Source organism: Bombus fervidus, chromosome 18 (genome assembly GCF_041682495.2).
Source record: "Bombus fervidus isolate BK054 chromosome 18, iyBomFerv1, whole genome shotgun sequence".
NCBI classification, from domain to species: domain Eukaryota; kingdom Metazoa; phylum Arthropoda; class Insecta; order Hymenoptera; family Apidae; genus Bombus; species Bombus fervidus.
This window is the reverse complement of record NC_091534.1, coordinates 7,391,384-7,413,736: the sequence shown is the minus strand read 5'-3', so window position 1 is coordinate 7,413,736 and position 22,353 is coordinate 7,391,384. Positions and strand designations below refer to the sequence as shown.

The following is a 22,353-nucleotide window of genomic DNA, read 5'->3' as shown; positions in this document are numbered from 1 at the left end:
AATATAATTAGGTTAAAGAATTACCAATAGATTATTCCTAACTTATCGATATCAATTTATAAATACGTCGATAAAGTCGCTAAGACATTGATAAGGAAAGAGGAACAGTAACAGGAATACCGATATAATAAATATATCGATAAAATCATTATGATATTGGTCAAAGGGATAGGAGATATATGTAAAAGTAAGAATAGGAATATAAAAAATATTACGATATTTAAGATATTTACAGCGTCTCTACTTTGTAAGCAAACTGGGTCACTCAAATGATGCCTGATTTGTTCACTGTCTGAATATTCTGCATCTTCGAAGCTTTTAAACGATCCGAAACAATTCCAAGATACCTATCACTGTTTTTATTTAGTAACTGGTATTTTATGATGGCACTATACTTCCAGTAATGAAACGAACATGATAGTTATTTATGGGATTTCTACGTATGTAACTGTTTAGCAGCTGGTCTAAAATGAGCAGTTACGGTAAATTACATGGAGTGAGCTGCTCGAAGCGTTGCAAAACCGTTGCAAAGTGAGAGAAAGATGGACTTCTTTTGAATTAAAATGGAACATGGAAAGATTGGGTTCGAGTTCGAAACAAATGTAAACTCTCGCACGAACAAAGATCCCATTGGGCAATTTTTTTTCTAAAAAGTGGCGCATTACGAGAAATTCTGTTGTTTGAACAGCCGTTAGCGAATAGTAAAATTTATTTGGAAAAGTTACGACGCCGTATACCCTTTTCGCATTGACATCGAAAAATAACAAAAGCAAATACGCTCTGAATTAAAGATAGTTTTATTAAATGTATATTTGTCAAGTTTCTATTTGAATATATATGTATCTGTATGTTCGTATCGTTTAATTTCTTTGTTCCTTTTACGTTGCATTTTGTTGCAATAGAAAATTCGTGTAGATAAATTTCAGCATCGCTGAGACCAACAAAATAAACCAATTACGCGCGTGAATCTAATTAATCAGTGCACAAGTAGCGTATTAAATAGGATTTTATTCAAGCAGTGGAAATGTGTGAGTCGTAATCATTTTTTTGCCTCGTATGTGTGACTCATGGTATTGAATAACTCAAGAACACGATACCCTAACTATACGTGCACGTCAAGCAATACGTTTACACAAAGAGTAACATTGATACTTAATTACTTCGAACTAATATTTATTGCCCCATGCGCGTTTTATTGCTGCAGCTCGTGATATAAATACGATCATTAAAATAAGCAGCGTCAGCGATTTGGAAAGGATGCGATAAATACTCTGGTGAATGTCAAACGCGACTTATACTTCGGCTGCAATACTGATTTACGAGCTACCGTGTGTTCCCTATGTGTTAAAACTTATTGTTTTAAACGTTGTCGTAAGAAAATCTGGAAAATGAAATTCTTCCCATGGGGGAAGATAATGTGTGAAGATTTTCAACAATGTCACAACAGAATAATACGATAACGCGTTCTAACAGCTGACAGAACTGTACAACACATTCAGTTTATTGTTTAAAATATTGTCGTAAAATTAAACAAATTGTAACATGCGAAGATTCTTAAGAATATAACAATTTTTACAATGCAGATTGTTCGTCACATGCTGTGTTTTTTATCGCTGAGAATATTATCGTAAGAAAGAATGAAATGAAAATTCCTTTTACAAGATTTCCAGCAATATGATAATAGAAGGAGCACGTGTCTTAGTTGATCAAACTGTAGAGAGCAGCTCGTGCAGCGCAGATTATTCACTGCAGTGTTTAATTTATTATCACGTGCTTAGAATCGCAGAAACTTCCTCGTACTATAAAACGCGTCGTAAGGGAAACGAAACAACGAAACTGCGGAGTAAATAGCCATCAATATGCACAATCAGCGTGGATCTCTGCTTGGAATAGCAACTTATCATCCTTTTTATCACTTGTTCTTACTCATAGCGAACTATCAATAGTTTTATCGTCGTACACGCGACACTGAACAATATTTCTGAAATCTTACTGAATCCTATTATATCATTTCGATAGTAAACTGCGAATTAAAAATATATACCGTGTAGGTTTGTGTCAGCTTTTCTACCGTATAAATAAGAAAAGAATTACTATTTGATGAAGCAGTAAATCTTGCAAAATGTGTCGCCGAACGAGTTGCAAAGTATATGGAAAGCAAAGAAAATAAGATGGCTATAAATTATGCTTCAAACACTATGAAACTGGATCGATCGTGCTAATAACGTCACGAGGCGAATAAGTGCGGTCGCTCTAATTTCTGTAGATCATCTTGCTAATTGTAATGTTAACGTTTCTCCATACAAGATTTAACTTGCACTCGCAAATGAACATAAAACGTATTAATAAATTACATCTATTTTAATTTTCCCAAAGATGTTGATTTGTATCAGCAATTACGTTATATCGACTCGATCTAAGTGCAGATTAATTGTACTATATCGTATTCTAATTTTACCGTACACGATATATGTTCAACGCGTACTATTTATTCAAGTTTCATCGTTTTCCTGCTTCGCTTTTTTTTTTCATTCTTATCGCTTACGAGAAAAACGTTGGCGACGAACGTGAATACTCCGCAAACGTATATTACGTACGTAACGTTAAAAAAAAAAAAAAAAAAAAAAGAAATAAAAACCAGTTCGTCGCTTGTGTTAGAAGGCTCGCAGTTCTTGAACTTTTTTTCAACAGACAAAACCCGGCCGATTGCGTGTAACCGATTATCGCGTAACCTCGCAAACATGTGAAATTACTAATTATCTACTTTCTAGATGGCCGCTAATGGCTTTATCGTTAATGACGTCGCCTTAAAATAAATTCGTGAATAAATAAATAAAGAAGGAGTCGCGGTTTGCCGAATCGATCATAAGCCGCGCGAGAGCTGCGAATTTTTCTGCCAAATGATGACCCCATGTCCAGTCGTGGTGGCGGCCATTTTGTTAACAGACCGTGATATGACGTCACGTGGCCTACATGATAACCTCGCTTTTGCCTTCCAACGATAGCCCGTTTCTTCGCGCTTTCACGCTGATATTTTATTACCAACTAAGAATCATCGCTTGGAAAACATCTGATGGATCGAGAAGCGGTGGAAAAAATTGCCCGCTCAAGCGGCGAGTTGCTGCGCCATTGGTGATAACCTTGGCGGGAAATTTGAACGCCAAGCGTCGTGATTCCCTCGTAACGTTAAAAATCAAGGATGAAATTCGATCAACGTATTTGGATGCGTCGAAGATCGCGTTACGGTGAAAATTAGACCTGAGAACACGGCAAGAGAAAGTTCGAGTTATCGTCGCTTTTCGAGCGGACAGGGACTAGATGGCAGGAATAGGAAAATCAATTGCGCGGCTTTATGAGTGACTATACACGCGACCATTAGTATTCTAGGATAGCTGAACTGGTTTCTACGTCTCGTGGATCTGTAAAAATACTTCCTAAACGTATTACGTTGTACGGGATTATTATCTACTGGGTGGTAAATATCTTTAAATGGATAGAAATGATTTTGATGTAACGCGAATATAATTAAACGATTATTAAAAAATGATTACACAGTAGAGACAAAATTAATAATTCGTAATAACAACTACCGTTATCCGGATATTTTCCAACAGACGAAAATAATTCTCGCATGAAGCAAATGTAATCGAACGATCACCAAAAATGAGGAGTAGAAATAGAATTAACAATTTGTAATGATAACTGATTGCTCGTTAGCTGGCTGTTCGGTGAACGAAGCGATAGCTACGATTTATTACATGAAAATCTGTATACATGTGAAAGAGTTGGCGGAAGTGGCACTAAAAAGATGTTGATATCGCGATCTCGTTACGATCCTCCACAACCTTTGAAACGTGGAAAACGAAGCGGAGAGCGAAATAGAAAAACCGATGAGCTTGTAACTCGAACTAACTATTATTGACTTCGACGATTCGCCTGGGAAACTACTCGAAAACTATCCGTTTCCGTTTCACGAATTCCCGTCGTTTCTGGTCAAATATTAAAACGCGCTAAAATCCCTGAAAAGCGTTCCGGCTCGACGCGGTCCTACGAATACGAAATTATCAGAGGCAAGTAGATGAGATATCGACTTCTCTGTGTCTATCGGCGACTACCTCGCGACTTTTCATAATACGATTCGCCATTTCTGCGTGAATATTACGATTTCATAGCGGTGGCTCGCTGGTCATTCTCAAATGCGAATTTCTTTTCTATCGCGGTTCGATTCCGCATCAAGTACAAGCTTATTAGCGACGATAGAAGAGAATCTGCTGTATATACGTGCGAAATATTGATATTACATTATACGATACTTATCGAGAGATCTGGTTTTCTTCGTAATTTTATCCACAACATCAGCAAATTTCTTTTAACGTGATAGAATCGCTGACATTCGAGATCGATCGCATAAGAAGAAGAAGAAGAAGATTCACACGATTTTTGCTATCCTTCTCCCACTTTTTTTGGAGATCATTGTCTTTCTCTGTTCACAGTACTATTCTATTGCTTCTAGTCTATTTCATAATCAAGTTCGATATTCCACAGTTACGTTCCATGTACATAGGTTCAGTATTAAAAAAAAAAAAAAAAAACACGATGTTTGTCGTATATTCGTAACGTCTGATTCAAACAAACGATGTAACTTCATTGTCGCGTTTCATTGCTACCAATTGAACGACGACTACCGATACCGATAATATCGATGCATACTTTATTCCCGCTACCGTGTGCATCGATATTCCACCACCTATCAATACGCATCGATGCCAAATAATCGATACGATTAAGTTTGCATATTGTCATCGCTCGATCGTCCAAGTAAACGTTCCATCCACGATGCCGTGATGGCGAAGAACTATGAAAATCGATGAGCGACCGTAACTACAAGTGACTATTCGCGGAATCATCGTCCGCCGGTGGAGGAAGGAAGACGGTTGCAGGCAGCAGCTGAAGAATCGAGACCGCTGCGCAGAAACCGCGGCGGCGGCATCGTCGTGGCCTCATCGACCTAACCTACTTTAGCCGAGGGACGCCTGCACGAGGGCGACGGTGGCGCCGTCGCCCGAGGACGTCCGACGGCGACGCCACAAACTGTGTATATCTAACGGCCGTTCTCCAACGTCCTCGTATCAAGCTCCACCTCCTCTTTCTCCTCGCTCTCCTCTCCGCTCTTCCTCCAGCTCACAGTGTCTCTCCTTCTCTTTTTCTTTTTCTTTTTCCTTTTCCTCTCCTCTCGCTCACCTACTCGCGCTCTCACGTTTGCTCACTCCCTCTCCCTCTCTATCTTTCGCTGCTTTTCCTTCGCGCTCCTCATCCACCCTTTCCTATATATACGTCAGTACGTATGGCCTGGCCGCTTTTTCACCCTAATCGCGACGACCGAAAGCACGGCGACCTTCTTCCCCGTAGCCAGCTGAATAGACGACGATTCTCGAGGAAGCGGAGACGAGAAGTTTGCCAACGATCCACGCAAACCGATGGATGTTCCGCGGCAGTTTCGCCTGGGTTCGCGTGGCAACGATTCCATCGACCAGGTGCAAGATCCGCGCTAAGCCAAGATCTTCGCATTGTCCATTGGTAGTCTGCACGGTGTTGGGTGTGCGATTAGATTGGCAGAAGTTGATGGGGCGATTTGAAGATTCGAGATAATCGAAGAAATCGCCTTTCGATATCTCCAAGAATGGATTCCGAGAGTGAATATTCCATTGTTATCGATAAAACTGTACTATTTGACGAGAAGAACGAGTCGCCATCTGAGGATCCTATTTTTGCCTGTAAACGATACACTGTTCGAGATTCTTAAACGTCAAAGCTAAATGGTTGATAATTAAATGGCAAATGGTCAACAATTTTCTATCTCCAATTAATTGCTGGATCGTATCAGCCTGCCATCAAACCGATGATAGATACGTAGTATCCAAACTTAATGTTCAAAGAGATATTGCCAGCTGTTTGATCGTAAGATACTTAAATAGGTAATGTACGCCAGCTACTATGAATACTATGCATTGAGCACGTAATTCTGTATCGAGTACTGTACGACTGAATATATCATACGTATAATAACACAAGTATTATGTACAACGTATTGGTATTAATTTGTTTTAATAGATTCTTCTCATGGTAGCATTAGCATCATTCGGTAGACTTAGGAGAAATTAGTTAAAGCGAAGAAATCTGTAAAAAGGAAATTAAAATTCGTACGAATTATTATTCGACGAGGGAAGTTTTCAACTACGTGTTATTCGTTAATCTTACACGAATACAAAACTCTCACGGATTAATAATCTGTCGCACAATCTGGGTCAATTATCACACGTTTCGTACAAACTCAGCAGCTGTCCTATACTTACGAGTGCAAGAGTACTCACGTGTGCACTTATAATTTATGCCATTCATATTTATCGAGCAATCTGTACGAACTGTAATATTCAAGCAGTCAATGAATCTTGTTAATTCTAACCGATCTTCATTTCGGCCAATTATAACGCTCATGAACCTCGAATAATAGAAACTTAATGACCAAACTCTGTATTTCATGCGATTATGCATTTTCAAACTTCTTTCAGCATGTCATTAAAGAATCGATGGATCTTGTTAATTCCAACCAATCTTCACTTCGGTCGATGATAACACTCGTCGAGCCCGAAAATAAGGCAAACTTAATTTTCAAACAGGATAAAAAAATCAAAGCTTCGTATAAATTGCATCTAATCATCGCCATACTCGTTAGCTCGTGACCAATTAAAATAATACTCGACCGATCGAGACTCGATCGTGAAAGAGGATGAAGAGAATTCACCAATTCTTACGCTACAGTAATAAATCCTTTTCTTCTCTTTTTCTTTTTTTTTTTTTTTTTTTTTTTTGTGTGCGTTATAGAGAGTAGAACAGTGCAAGTAGAATGGCGTCGCTTCGGTCTGCGACGTTCCACGTTACGTAATACGGTCGGGTCTGCGTGAAAATCTTTGCCAAGAACAAAGAACATTGACTCGTTGGCTGGCTCGTATCTTCAACGCCACACGTATCGAACTGGACAGGCTCTCGGTTATTTAGACGTCCAACGACGAGCGTACAAGTTCACGGAAGTTTCGCTTCACGGCGCGGAGAGCATGCAGACTGATCAACCTGCGGCGTTCCTGCTTTACCCCGCATCATTCTCCGCTTCCAGCACATTAAATACGACGAAACGAACCGCTGACTCACAGTGAATCACCGATCCTAGGCCATGCGGCTGCGAGGGGATGATCCGGAGACATTCCGCGCGCATCGCAGGAATTAACAGAGCTCATAGGTAACTGATAAAATACGATGAAATGGAACAAAGTACAAACGTAGCGTAGACGTGATACTTGTTCGTTCTATGTTATTCTTCTTTCTTCAGATTCAGAAGCGATTCTCTCGATGAAGGATCGTAGGTGTTAGGGACGTTAGGGAATTGTCATTTGACTATTACAGGTAAAAGATGCGCCCTCGGAATCATCAGAAATGGTAGTGTGTTTGTTGCTAGTTATCGACACGACTGTTATAAATTTGTTCTTCTTATCATACGCAATTATAATTATAATTAAAAATATAGCACATATTTACCAAGGAGAAACACCATCCAGCAGTACGCGGGACGAAGAAAGAAGATGAGAAACGTAGACGATAAATCAGACGAGAAAAAAAAATGGATAAAGATAATTGAGAACATTTATTACGAGTAACAACTGATGGCAACGATCAAGTCTGTTTTAGAATCATAGAAAATATCAATTTTGTTATCAAGCTCGTCGACCGACATACGCATTCGATTAACAGGATTAAATTTACCGTAAGAGGCACGCTGTTGTACAAAAAGCGTAAATGGAAGCTCCGCGAGGAGCATAGATTTTAAACTATTCGAGCATTCCCGCACGATTTATGCCAGCATTAAAGACATTAAGAAAAAAGCAAGATGTCACACATATGGCGCGGCGCGCCTTTGCTTTAGAGTTAAGAAATTCAAAGTAGAAGGAATAGTCGTACGCGTATAGTTTTTAAAGTGAAAAGACACGAGACGAACCGTATCGATCGCTCTAATGGCTTATAAACAGATGATGAGAACGTTCGCGTGTTTAAATATAAGCTTAACACATTTTAATATATTTTTTGGGAAAACAAACCAGTACATAGCGTGTAAAATATGAGATCGAATCGAACGAGTGTACTTGTTATTAATATTACTTTGAAATTAATTTATATTACTCTGAGTTGTTAAATAAACGCTTCAAGTTTTATGATTTCTCTACGATGATCTGATAAACAGACGGCAAGTGTTCTTTTCTGGCATTAGTTTGACGATCGTCGTTCTAAACACAAATCGATCAAAGTGTTCATAGAACTAATTACCAACTGCAAATGTTCATGAGACATTCATGAGAAATTCAAATACGTGACACTTACAGAATAGATATAAATGTGTGAAATATCTACGGTACTTGTTACGTGTGTTTAGGTGATAAATTTCAATTCAGCTTCCGTTTCTTCAGGTCTACCAACGTAAACGTAAATTAGTGTACATCTTCATGAACATCCGTAATCTACCAATTGCCTAATTTCATCGATTCCAAATGATCACGTTATGACGTGAAAACAATTGCTAACAAGTCACAGCTTCAATAATAGCGAGAACAAGTCTCGATTCATCTTCCGTTTCTTCAGTTCTACCAACGTGAACGCAAATTAGCGTACATCTTCATGAACATCCGTAATCTACCAATTGTCTAATTTCATCGATTACAACCGATCGTGTTGTAACGTGAAAACAATTGCTAACAAGTCACAGCTTCAATAATAGCGAGAACAAGTCTCGATTCATCTTCCGTTTCTTCAGTTCTACCAACGTGAACGTAAATTAGCGTACATCTTCATGAACATTCGTAATCTACCAATTGTCTAATTTCATCGATTCCAAATGATCACGTTATGACGTGAAAACAATTGGTAACAAGTCACAGTTTCAATAATAGCGAGAACAAGTCTCGATTCAGCTTCCGTTTCTTCAGTTCTACCAACGTAAACGCAAATTAGCGTACATCTTCATCAACATCCGTAATCTACCAATTGTCTAATTTCATCGATTTCAACCGATCGTGTTGTAACGTGAAAACAATTGCTAACAAGTCATAGCTTCAGTAATAGCGAGAACAAGTCTCGATTCAGCTTCCCTTTCTTCAGTTCTACCAACGTGAACGTAAATTAGCGTACATCTTCATGAACATCCGTAATCTACCAATTGTCTAATTTCATTGATTCCAACTAATCGCGTTATGACGTGAAAACAATTGCTAACAAGTCATAACGAGAACAGATCTCGATTCAGCTTCAGTTCTACCAACGTAAACGTGAATTTACATACGTCTTGATAAATACCCGCGATCTGCTAATTATCTAATTGCAATTTACCAAGCTGGTTGGAAAAAATAAGCAAAAATTCCTAACAAGTCACAGCTCTTTCGTAATATCGAGAACAAATCTCCGTTCGGTTTCCGTTTCTTCGATTCCACCAACATAAACGTAAATTTACATACGTCCTGATAAACATCCGCCGCAATCTGCTAATTATCTAATCGCTTGATCCCGAATAGATCGCAACTTATGGAACCAGTTGGCGGCAGCAACGAAAAATTGCCAACGAGTCACAGCTTCCGTAATATCGATAACCATCTTCAACAAATGCAACAACATCTCGTCGTAATTAGCGGATATCACGCGCGATATCGATAACAGGTGTCGAAACAGGTAGCTGCACCGAGAAATCGAGATTCCAGAACGGCGATCTCGGTCAGTCCTGTCGGATCTTTCTACCACGGGCATTAAGTTGCGCTGCGACTGGCCGGTTAGAAAACGCGCGATCCAGGCGCGCCTTCTCTTGCAGCTAACGCTTGAGTCATACCGTGAATCACATACTCCACCATCTATACACATCCGGCGGTGTGCCGTACGCTTGCAACGGTTTCTCAGGCGAGTTAATTTCAGTCGGTATCGCCAGAGTATTTTATAGAGAGCATTAGCGTTCACTGTTCGACCAACAAACGTGTTTTTCCTCTTTCGTTGGTTCGTGTCAGAGCGACGAACGGTGGTTCGATCGTTCGACGTTCTCATACCAGCGTGAACGTTACTACGAGTCCCGTTACAGTTATTTTTTCTTTTCTTTTTTTCTTTTTTTTTTTTTCTTTTCTTTGGGGAGCTTCCAAAGAAACGTTTCGGTCACGGTCGAAAGTGGAGGAATCGAGGAACGTTCAGAAGAGAAAGAGTTTTTACGCGTCTATGCCTTGTTTGGTTTGGCTCGTTTTAATTTTACGATTTATCGCTAGTTTGCGATGCTTTGATTCGTCGATACCTACAACGACGAAAATTGTGAATTTCATTCGGTGTAATAAACGAATGTACTGTGTTTAAATAAATGTAATATGTGAAGTCTTTTATTCCTAATGTTCCTATTACAAATCCTAATCGTCTCATGGTTGACAGAGGCAGAATCTTGTAGAAGTCTATGTCAAAGTTTGCTGTAAAAGTGAGAACTGGTCGTGAGAAAAGAACTGACTCGAGCGAATTAGCAAAAGAAAAGCGGTTGGCTCGCTGGTTGCTGATTCCAACAAAATTAAAAATATAGGTATTCTTGCGTCAAGCTACACATATTTTTTCAATTCAAATGCAAGAAACCTTTTTCCTAAACTCTTTTTTTAAAAGAAAAATTGAAAGAAATAATTTTCTTCTAAAAAGTATTTTTGTTTCTGGGGGAAAATAAGCGTAGTATTGGCAAAAATCATTATCTTCGCGAACAGGTACAATTGTTAAATATAAAAATATTCTGATATAAAAATATCAGTCGTTGACTGATGATAATTTCATAAAGGTCAGTGGCTATTTTTAACTTCGAATATATTTCAGATTTCTATATTCGTCCTGATTAATCGCTAAACTTGATTTTAAATTGCTTAAATTCAAGTAACTCGAAACGCTTTTGTCAGTGTGATGCTAATTAACCAGAATCGATATTCTAAAATATTACAGGATATTACAATATTACTATATATTAAATTATTTTATCATACGTGCCCCGTCTCTCTATCTATTCCGCATTAAACCAGATTTCATTTGGAATTTCATCGCTTTCGAGTCTTTCAATTGCTAGCGACGAATTAAACAATTGCAATCGATCGTGCAAATTAGCCAGGTGAAATGAAAAAATTATCTAGGTGGACATATCCAACGAATAAATTCGAACCTTCACCTATTCCTTAACACATTCTCAAGAAATTGATATATCTTTCTGCTGCTGTAGTTTATCTGCAAATTTACCTTTACGTTTATAAACTAGTACATAGCCAAGAGTGAAAAATTTCTAAGCCATCGGACTGAAACAAACAGATGCGATATAATATTCCGAAGAAAGAAATCTGAAATAGAAAATGAAATTTCTTCGCCATAAAATTCTCTCGTGGCTTCTTTTCTCTTTTTCTGTCTAACAGATCAACTCGGTGCAATTCAACGCGAACGATAAACTGTTAATTGTTGGCGTTGTCAGTGAATCATCGTTCGCAGCGGACGTAAAGCGGAAAATTGATCGTGCGTTTTTCCAGGCGACTCGATTAACGTTATTGGCTAACACGCGTGTCAAGAATAATAACCGCGTGTAGGAGCGCGTTACGTTGGACGTGATTTCGCGCAGAAATTCGGCGCGTGAAAGCAAGACCGCCTAAATTTAGAAAGTAGCCAGACAACAGGCTTCTAGCTGGCTAGGCTAGAGCAACTTTCATCGCGGAGCCACCAGCTCCGTAGCACTCAGGATGTTTCCTTCTCGACGAGTCTACGCTACACGACTTGTGTTTTAAACGTTGATTATTATCCTTGGGAAAAATAAGACGTTGAACGAAACACATTTCTCTGGTGAACATTTCAAAGCACACCAGCTTTTTTCCTTCAACTGTACAAGTATTTGCTACGTTCGAGTAGAGATGAACAGCGTGTTAAAATTGTACAGTACAGAGTTTTGGAATATAATTGTAAAAGTAATGTCGAGAAATTGTTGCAAACGAGTCGTAGGAATTGTTTCTTTTTTATTTGCCATGGGGCCCTTTTCCGAGAACTCAAATTACAGTCTAAGTTGTATCTTTACGCGTTCAGGAAAATGAAAAATCCTAAATTCGCGCTGTTGAACGTGGACAATAATATGGTAGTTGCGAAACGGTGTACGTGGTAGGAAAAGGATTATTTTTATAAATATGAATGTTGAAGTTTCCTAATTAGAGAACTATCGATGTAAAATGAGTGGCAAGAGAGCTGAATTAAACTTTGTCCCTCTCCTGTCATCCTCCTCTCTCTTTACGTATCTATCGATAATTGCGTAATTAATGATTATGGTTTAGCAGGAGAAGCTGTTCATAATTAAAGGAGCAAATCATTTTCGTAATAGATCGTTTAGAAAATACACTGAAATGCTTGTAATTGGTTTAAAATTAGCTGCGAAATAATTGGTGGTTAGACGAATTACGATAAATCGTTCGTCAACTGCACGCGTTTACCTGGAATTATTAACTTAAGCTGTTCGACAGCGTGAAATTCGCGCCGCCAAATGTGCATAATAACACGGCAGAATATCCTGGATAGAAAAATTATTCTATTTGAAATTACGAGGAAGCGTGGATTTAAATGACTGTAGAGATAAAGCTACTTTCAATGTTTAATATAATATACGCTGTATAATATTGTATGTATCTTAATATGTAATGCTTGTGTATTTTAAAAAATTAATTCTCATTGAAACGTGTATTCAGAAACGTGTATTCTTAACATAAGCTTCGTATGAATCAGTTTTTTTAATAAAGAATAATTTTACAGAATACATGTTATTCCTTATAAATCAGCGGCCTGCGCATCGCTATGATGCACATCTTTGCGAGAAATCTTAATTAACGTATTACCATATATAAGAAGTTAATTTCAAAAAATAACTTCAAAGCGTGGGTAACAATTTGTATAATAATAGTTTATCGGAAAAATTACAGTTTATCGCTTATCGATCGAACACTGCAACGCGGATTAAGATCGCTTTCCTTCAAAGAGAAACACACAAGATCAATGTAACCGCAGCGTAACATCGTATTTATTATATCACGCTTATCAAGTAAATACATTTTTCTTTTTTCTTTTTTTTTTTCACGTCGAAAATGAACGGTACGATGTATTTTTTCGAAGACAAAGTTCTCCGGCTGATGTAATCGAGCGATTATATAAAATTGAAATTTATCGGTGAGCGTGGCAACGAGAAAGCATCGAATATTCGATTTGAAATTGTTATATCGTAGCTCTGTTAAGAATGCAGCGCGATAAGACATATTGACATCAGAAATAGCAAAAAAAAAAAAAAAATTTCGCACTTTCGTCCCACCTACACGTCCAACTCTTTTATAAAACATTGAACAAGGAAAAATTGACATCTAAATATTGGAGAGGTCTCGCTCGTTGGGAATAGAAAATCGACGGTAAATCATACCACCACTTTTTCCTTTTTTCCCACCGACCATTGCATTCGACTTTCAACGACCACCGAAACGTCGGTATCACATAACAGTACCGCAATTTTTTCTTTCTTTCTGCCTCCTCTTTCTCCTTTTTTCCGACCAGTTTTATTTACGATTCGCTCTTTATTTCTATTCTTTTTCATTGAATTCTCCAGGAAGGGAAATATTTTTGTCCGGATATGCTTGTACATTTTTTCTTGCGATACAAATTACGAATCACGGATATATCATCTTGCTCGAAATTTTAAACGCTGCGAGATTTAACAGCATGGACAAGCGCATTAAATTCCAACGTATGGAGAATTTCCAGCTTTCAATAAGCTGCGCTCCGTTCCATCTTAAATTCGTTCATACGTGTAACTTTCGCGGACAAGTTAGAAAATTAAAATCACACACGAAGAGTTCTCAGTCCGAGAACGGCAAACAAAATGGTGTACGGAGAAGTAGGAAAATATTTCTTGAGAGAAGAAATGTTTAGAAGATGGACGCGAGATAGAGGAAAATATTATTGCGATTTATTATGCGATAAATATAATAAGGGCGGATCGAATAAAAGCGAGTAGAACGATCGGTACAAGCGTGAAAATTACTAAATTTCCCTGCTGCTAGTTCGATGGCACGCTAAACGACTCGCTGTCCACCAATAGACAGATAATAAATTATTAATCACGCGGTGACGCAGAGGAGCGTGCCGCTTTGTTCCTGACAGATTCGCGATATTAAAATCCTACTCGAGTGTCTTTTTCATCAGATTAAATTTCCATCAATGACTCGTGCTCGAAAGTCTGCTCGCGCGACACGCTGATTTATTATGCTCGAGTACAACTCGCCGGACCACGATGAAAATCGCTTCATTTCGCTCGTTAGAAAAAGAATCGACCAGGACACGTTTTATTATATGTTACTGTCGACTTTTACATCTCGTTAGGTTATCAAAATTCCACAGAAAAAAAAAAAGAAAAAAAAAAGAAACACAGACGACGAGCAACATCGCTTCGTTTAACAAATGCCAACGTAAGTCGAAATGAATAACGACGCGACGTACGTATAATGTAATGTGATTGTAATGCAAATGAGGACTGAGAGTTGTCATTAACAGATTGTGAATTTTTACAGCAGTTTATTAAGCTTGTAACCTGGCAGATCGATGAAGGCAAATTTAACGAGACAAAAATGTATTAAACGACGTTGGAGATTTTGTAAAATTTACAGTTCATGTGGCGGATACATGTACGTGCCAGCAAAATTATTGTATCAATGGCGTTTTGATCAGGACGATTTCATTTCTTCGAGTACATTAATTCCAGTTTCGTCTATTTTCTTGCGTATCGAATTTTAATAAAATTTAATGGTAAATTGAATAATGTATTAATCAATTACCTTTATCGGTTGTCACATTCCTAGATAACATCGTGGTCAATAATGTTCGTACATTATTCATTTACCTTACGACGTCACGTCTATGCACGATAGAAGATATGTAGCAAAATAAATATCGTAGATGTAAACAGCTGATGTGTATTCATTACTTATAACGTTTGCCTACACGTTCCATTCATCAGCCGTATATTAAATATCTCAGACAATTTCCTGTAATTAGTTAATCCACTTTTCCGACCTACATCGTTTATTAATAAAACGAATCGATAATTCGCAAAATGTCAAGATTATGCAAAACGGCAGACATTATTGAAAAAATTAACTCAACACGCGATACGATCAACTGACGTCTTTGAACCGACATTTCTCAATTAATATTTCAAGTATCGAAATTGTTCTTTTTTTCTTCCTTGCCACCATTTCTACTTGCTAATTGAATAAAAATCTCTCCATCTATGTTGCAAAAATGTAATTAACTTCTTTCCAATTGATCGATCGATACTTTGCTACAATGTTATTCGCTTCTCAGAAATGATACGAAAACAGCAATTTCCTCGCTCGACGATCAAAGCACTCGAGTGTGTTTCCATAATATGGTGTCCCTTGATAATCAACATCTCTCGATTAACATCCCAAGCATGGAAAATTTATTCCAACGACAGTTGTCTCATTGGCCGATTTTTAATCAATGTTCTTCCGCAGAGAGAAGAAACAGAAAAATTTCTTCGACTATCGACATGCGAAGAACGCAGGTCTAGAAATAATTACGTTATAGTTTGTGGGAGGGAAAAATAAAAGGAGAGGGGAGCCGACTAAATAGCTGACGCGCGTAACTCTGTTCTCATCATACGAGGAAGCTAAATAGACTATCAGTACGGCGCATCGTTCGCGAATAGAGATGCTACATGATAACGTAACCAACAGTGGCACTAACGGTAATGGTAATTTATCGATAACGTTGCCACCCCATTGTTATTCGACACGTAGGTTAGCGTGCGTGCACCTACACGCCAAAACACATACGCTCGGTTCACACGCGTTCACGTCCACCGATGTATACGCGGCCCATCAATATTAATACCGTTTGTTAACGTGTTTTCTATCTTATCAATTACAGGAGTTAACAATTTCCAGCCTGTGTCTGTCCGTTCGTAACTGGACGTTGCGTTTTTTATGCCTTGGCAATTTTGGTAATCGCGACGACGAAGATTGAAGATGACCGATAGAGAGATATCGTCTTTTGTCAACGGCCAACGATATTGTTGAAGATTATTTATCTCGTAGATTGGCTTTGAAAATTTTATTTCCGAGCTTATCTTCCCACCGAGCGTAGCTCGCCTTCGAGTATGTTAACAGATCGTTGGTGTCACGTCACTGCGGTCATCGTTGTTTATTAGATTCCTTTTTCTATTCGGTAGAATTTTTACAATCCTCTGAGAATTATAAGTAAATTATTATCACTTGGATTATAAGAGTTTATACTATGTTTGATTGAACGGGCGATGTATTGGTGATCGTTAAAACTACTATATCATATCTGTTGCTGAATTTGGATATTTCTTCTTTAACTGACATAAATCTATTAAATTAAGAACTCTGTTACTCTAGCAACTACTATAGGCAATATCTTGCAAACAGTTTTAAAAGGAGCAACTAATTCTTCAGAGAAATAGAAACACGTTGACGATGTTTTGAGTCGCTTGGAAGGAAATAATTACAGCGACAAAGTAAACTAAAATTTCAAGTTCCTCGCATCACGTCAAAGCGTATGCTGTCCAACTCCGCGCAACACCGAGCTGAAAAAGTGGACAAACTATACCAATCGTATTCTTCGCTTGTGATATTCTCGCTTAACCGTATACCGAGTGTTCCACGATTCACAGAGACTATGATACGCGTGTATACTGCATACCGATGACATTCACCGACGCGTAGAGGCGGCCGTGACGCCTAAAGAGTAAAATTCTCGGAGCGATTCCTATCGTCTTTCTATGGTGGCTCACGTGTACGCGGTTAGGCGAGCCGCTCGTTTACCAGTAGCGTGCTTTCCATCATCAATCCGGCTGATTTGCGCGGATTCAAAGTGGCTACCGCTCGGTCCAAAGCAGCCGAGAGTGCCACGGGCGCATCGCCAAGAGAAAACGAGCGTCCGCTTGGCTTTTTACGGGGGCAGGTACCGCGTGCGTATCGATTCGAGCCCTCGAGGATCGTTTCTCTCTGTTGGCCGATAGCGCGGCTCGTAATGACCGTGGTATGCCAGCCGGAGGACTTCTCGGTGAGGCTTGCAAGGTCGGGACCTTGCACGACAAAGAAGATAAAGAAGGAGACGAAGAAGAGACACTCGTGGCGGGGTTATACCTCGTGGCAGCTCGTGGAATAGCTAGAGGAATCGATCGTCCGTGAAAAGGATCCCTTTCGAGCAGGGGAGTGCTCGGCAAACGAACCGGCACGGTGAGTTTCCCATGGCGCTCTTTCTGCCGGCCGAAGATGGCGCTGGCTCTTTTATTAAAAATAAATTATCAAGACGAGGATCGGCCGGAGGAGGAGGGCGGAGGGAGGCAGGCAGGAGCTGTTAGTTGAGGTTGGTGCGTGCAGGGAGAACGGCGAAGCTGATGCGAACGACGACGATGAAGAGGAGGAAAAAGAGAGAATCGCGAGGATAGAGGGCAACGGTGGAGAGAAGGTGGTGGAGGAAGCAGAAGTAAGGAGGAGAAGGAGCCGGGAGAGCAGAGCCACGGCACGAAGGACGTGAGGCAAGAGCATCCTTTGGAACCGGTCCTTCCTCTTCGCTGCTCGCTACGCCGTACACAGGAAACCAGAACGCAGGATGCCGCGAGATGCGAGAGCCAGCGAGTCGGAGCTGTTCGAAAAGTTTGACGGGAAACGAAAGGCAATTCGATTATCCAAGTGTTTTCGAGAAAACTTAATCGGAAACGATTTGACGACTGAGCCAACCGACGCAGGCAAATTTGATAGATCTTGCGATTGCCGCAACCACTGTTACGAGGAAAGTATCGTCTTGGAAAATGCTTTACAGAATTCTGCAGCGCTGTGTAGGTAAAGTTTGTTGCGTTAATTCGTTGGCTCAACAACGAAGAAAGGAGAAGCTTCGGCAATTAAACCGAGGAAAATTCGACCGAGGAATCTCACTAATCATGGAAATATTTCGCACGATTCCATATACACCAGTTTATGACGTTTTTTCCTATCCATTTGCACGACGCGTTAGAAGAAGAAACTCGATGAAGCAACTGAGATAAAGAAACTCGTTTGGCTTTACGATCGATAATAATCGCGATCAGGTAGGAGTGTCAGGTTGGGAAAATATTTTACACGTTCTATGTAGAGCAACATACGTTAGCTTCTTGATTCGCCCAAGGGACAAAAAAGATTCTTTTTCAGAAATCGTAAAATCCAGTCGCATTCCCGTGGCGACACGGCGATATCCGTAAATCGCGAAATCGTTTAACTGGTCGAATAAAAGCTTCTCGCGAGTTTCATTGCGTACGCTCTGATCAAGCTGCCTGCCTGCACCTTCCGCTGGAATTTAACGAACCGGGCTACGCCCTGCAGTCGCGTTCGAATAATAATCCCGCGTTCTAACGTGAAATAACAATATATAACGCTGGTGGGACAGAGAATCGTCGTTTCGAGAAACGGAGACACTATTTCCAGCGCTCATATTCTCCAGGGCTCCGTATCGTCTCACAATTTCAGAATCTTCCCAGTATGCGGCGTTACGATCGTCCTTCGCGCGGAGAACAGCGTTGGCGCGTTGCGCCGTAGACGCGCCTTTCCATGGCCTTTTCCCCGTCTTTGTCATGCAAAGGTTCGCCGATGCGAGCTGCAGGGGCCGATAAAGCGGCGCGCGAGCGAGCGAGCGAGCAAAGCCGAAAGAAGAAGAAGAAGAAGAAGAAGAGGAGGAGAAGGACCGACGACGACGACGACGACGACGACGACGACGATGAGGAGAAACAGTGGAGCCAGCCAGTCAGGCATCTTTGGTTCTTTTGCTTCTTCTCACCGGTCTCTCCGTCTTTCTCATTGCCAGCGTGTCATTTCGCTCTTCTCCTATCTACACACGCGCCTCTCTTCGTCCTTAGCGAGCACAAAGTCACACACAGGCTAGGAGTCGTCTCTCACGTGCATTTCTCACGTCTCACTCGCTCCCACCAAGTAACAAGAGAGTAGAGAGGAGAGAGGAGAGAGGGAGGAGGCGAGTAGTATGCCTGGGAGCCTTCTTTCTCATGGCCTGATGCCAGTGTCGACTATCCTCGTCCCGCCAAACAACCGATGACCCGCCAACCTTGTCTCGTTATAGAGTCCGTGTCTCTTCTCTCTCCCTTCACCGCGGCCACTTTTTCCTCCCCCGCCACCATCTCCCTGCTCTGCAGCAGCTACCATCGCCACTGATCCCAGCGTCGTCATCGTCGTCATCGTCGTCGCCGTCGTCGTTGCTGCGCCTCTCTCAACCCCGCTTGCTCTCTTCGACGGCGATGATTGCGCGTTTCTCTCGTCTTCGTCGTTTTTTCCCTTCCTCCTTTTCTTTCCTCGCTTGTCCTTCCCCTACCATAGGCCACGGCGATCGCGCGCGTCACAGCTTTTCGTTCTCTTCTCCCGCGCGCCACGTTCCAGCGTGGTTCGTCCGCGTTCAGCGTGTTCACCGGCCGCTCCTTCTCGCTCCGACGGCCAGCCAGTGTTGTTTTTAAAGTGGCTAACTGTAAACTTCGCTTCGTGGCGCGCGTGCACACGCAGCCACCGGCTGAGCATCACGTACAGCCGCTTAGTTATGCCTTTGCCCCTGACCATTGCACCGGCGACCTTAACGAGTACAAAGTGCGAGAGGGAAGAACGTAGTACCTCCGCGGCCGCTGCGTTCGTTCCACGTTCTTTATTGCGCCGTCGTCGAGTTCCGCGCAACTTTCTGGCCTTGTTTATATCACTAGCGCCACTTGTTACCAGTTATCCTTAATTCCAAACAGTAAACTCGAACGTGTCGTTCTTTCTTCCTTCGACGAAATCGCCGGGCGCTGTAACGTACGTCATAGAAAATTTCCCCAATGTCGACGAATATAAATGGAAAATTCTGATCGCAGATACAGAGTTCCTCTGATGGTAAAACAGCAAAGTTTCAAATTATCGAATCTGCTAGGCGGTAATTAATGCCCGCACCATTTTGAACATTTTGCAATCTCCGTCTAATACACTGTGACATTCGAATATAGTTCAATTTCAATATCAATCTTGTCAAAAGTTAGAAAATAGTTAGCAGAAGCTTGTAATACATCACTATGACGTACTTGTTAGTTCTAGCGTTATCCCGAGAATAAATCATGATACTTTAGGATTATGAAAATTCCTCTATTAGTCGTATTTCACGTTACCAGTGTCAGATATAGATACGTATTTTGATCATAATATCGTGTAACTTGCAAATTCCATATACTCGTGTATTATATATATATATATATTTTTATATATTATTTCGTGTGCACCGAGCAACCTATTTTATAGCAGCTATAAATTCTCGTGCCTCCCATCGTAACGAGAAACCTGCGTAGCCATAATTTTTTTCCTCGTGAACACACACACAAAAAAAAAAAAAAAATCACAGTTGTAGAACGTTAAATATTTATTTCGAGGCGACTTTGCAGCCAGAGATCAACTTTATGAAACGCATAGAGAGACGCACACATGTTCACAGGTACATGTTAACGTGTCTATAATATTTCATTTTCGTCTTGTTATCAGTACACCGAATTGAACGCAATTAGAGACCAGCCGAGTTTTCTAAATTCCTCGTGGTTGTAGGATATCGAAGGGCCGCGTTGTTTATCGAGATTAGCCTTGTTGTATCCTTAAGTCCTATGTTTCACACTTGCATTCTGAAAGAACGAACGCTAACCGCGCAACTGCGCATGCGGCCTGCACCTTGCTCCGCTCTTGCACAGCCTCTTTCGCGTCTCCTTCGAATCTTCAGCTCTTTTCTCGCCGAGCCTTTTCGTTTTTCCACCTTTTACCGTAATTTTTGTCACGTGTCTGTGTGTCGTACAACTTGGCCCAACGATTGCGAACGTATTTCGATATGGTTGTTCGACCGAGATCTTCATTTTATGGAACGGGTTAATTAAAAGTCACGAAACGATTACTTAGACTGAGTTTATCTTTCGATCGCATCTTTACTTTGACTTCGAGCGCAGCTCGCAAAAATTATTTCTCCGTATAATCGTAAACTGTGACAAGGAAAACAACAGCTGCTTAAGCAGTTAGCTCTATCGTAGTTCGCAAAAGGTTTGCTTTCACGTTGGTCTGTTTAAAAAAATACTAGTCACATTTGCATGACAGCGTATCTTATGTTATTTTGACAAACATTTTTCTCTTTCACTTGGTCGTCGGACTAAGGCAAACATCTTCAAATGAGAATTGAAAACTAAATTTCAATTAATGGGAATATTAATTAGAACGGAAACCTGTGATGAAACGAATATAAATCTGCGTATCTCTCTTCTTATCATACAATTCGAATTATCATTGCTTAGGAAAGTACTCCAACACTTACAGAAACTTTCTATAAACATATTATGTGTTCTCTTAAATTTCATTAGACGCGACTACCGTGTTTGTACTGGCAAAAGTGTACATACAAGTTACCAGAAACGTATATTTAATAAAAAATTAGTATGCAGTGCGAATGACCTTCGACATATGACGAGTGATAAGAAGAACGATTCTACTAAATATCGCTCGTTGAAACAACGGATAATTCGCTACGATATTCTACCAATTGGATTAGAATCAGAAGAATTGAGGAGGAGCAGAACAAGAATGAACTGGAACGAAGGAAACAATGAAGAGGCAATGAAGGAGTTCATAAATGAAAAAACGAGTATAGGGACAGAAGTAGAAAAATCACACAATACCTTCCATGCTGGTTTTCTAATTAGTTTGAAATTTCCCATGGTGCAGCTAATGGAGTGTCAAACTGTTCTACATAATACGTACAAGACACACGCAAATGTCGAACCACCTACGTTCGTGAGTCACTGCGTGCCTTTAGATCTACGTTACAGATTGGCCATACTACTAGTGTTGAAAAGAAAACGGATGAAAAGAAACCTAAGGCTGTACACACGCGAAAAAACCTTGCTCTCTCCTTGTCTCTCTGTTTCGCCAGCTCTTTGTGTTCTCCTCGTCAGGCGCGTGGCATGCGTTCATCCTTCTCGGATAGTCAGTAAATTGCCTTCCATCTCAATGAGCCTGTCCTTCGGTATCCTCGCTTCTGTCGCTCCTCTTTCTTCCTGCGGTTGCCTCTCATTGCCTACCGCTACACGGCGAACACGTTCCCCCGTTCGCGTGCGTTTCTGCCGTTGCCTGGGCGATTTGCCCGGCATGCACACGGCCTCCGGAGTATACACGAGCACAG

General features: G+C 40.4%; 2 long non-coding RNA genes across 1 annotated transcript; one reads left to right on the top strand and one right to left on the bottom strand.

The window, feature by feature from the left end:
- Positions 1 to 22,353, bottom strand: part of LOC139996411 (uncharacterized) — a 283,455-nt gene that overhangs the window by 102,316 nt on the left and 158,786 nt on the right.
- On the top strand, positions 9,704 to 10,281 carry LOC139996394 (uncharacterized). The gene is made up of 2 exons (XR_011802221.1): positions 9,704 to 10,060; positions 10,214 to 10,281. It is a non-coding gene; the product is annotated as an uncharacterized lncRNA (long non-coding RNA).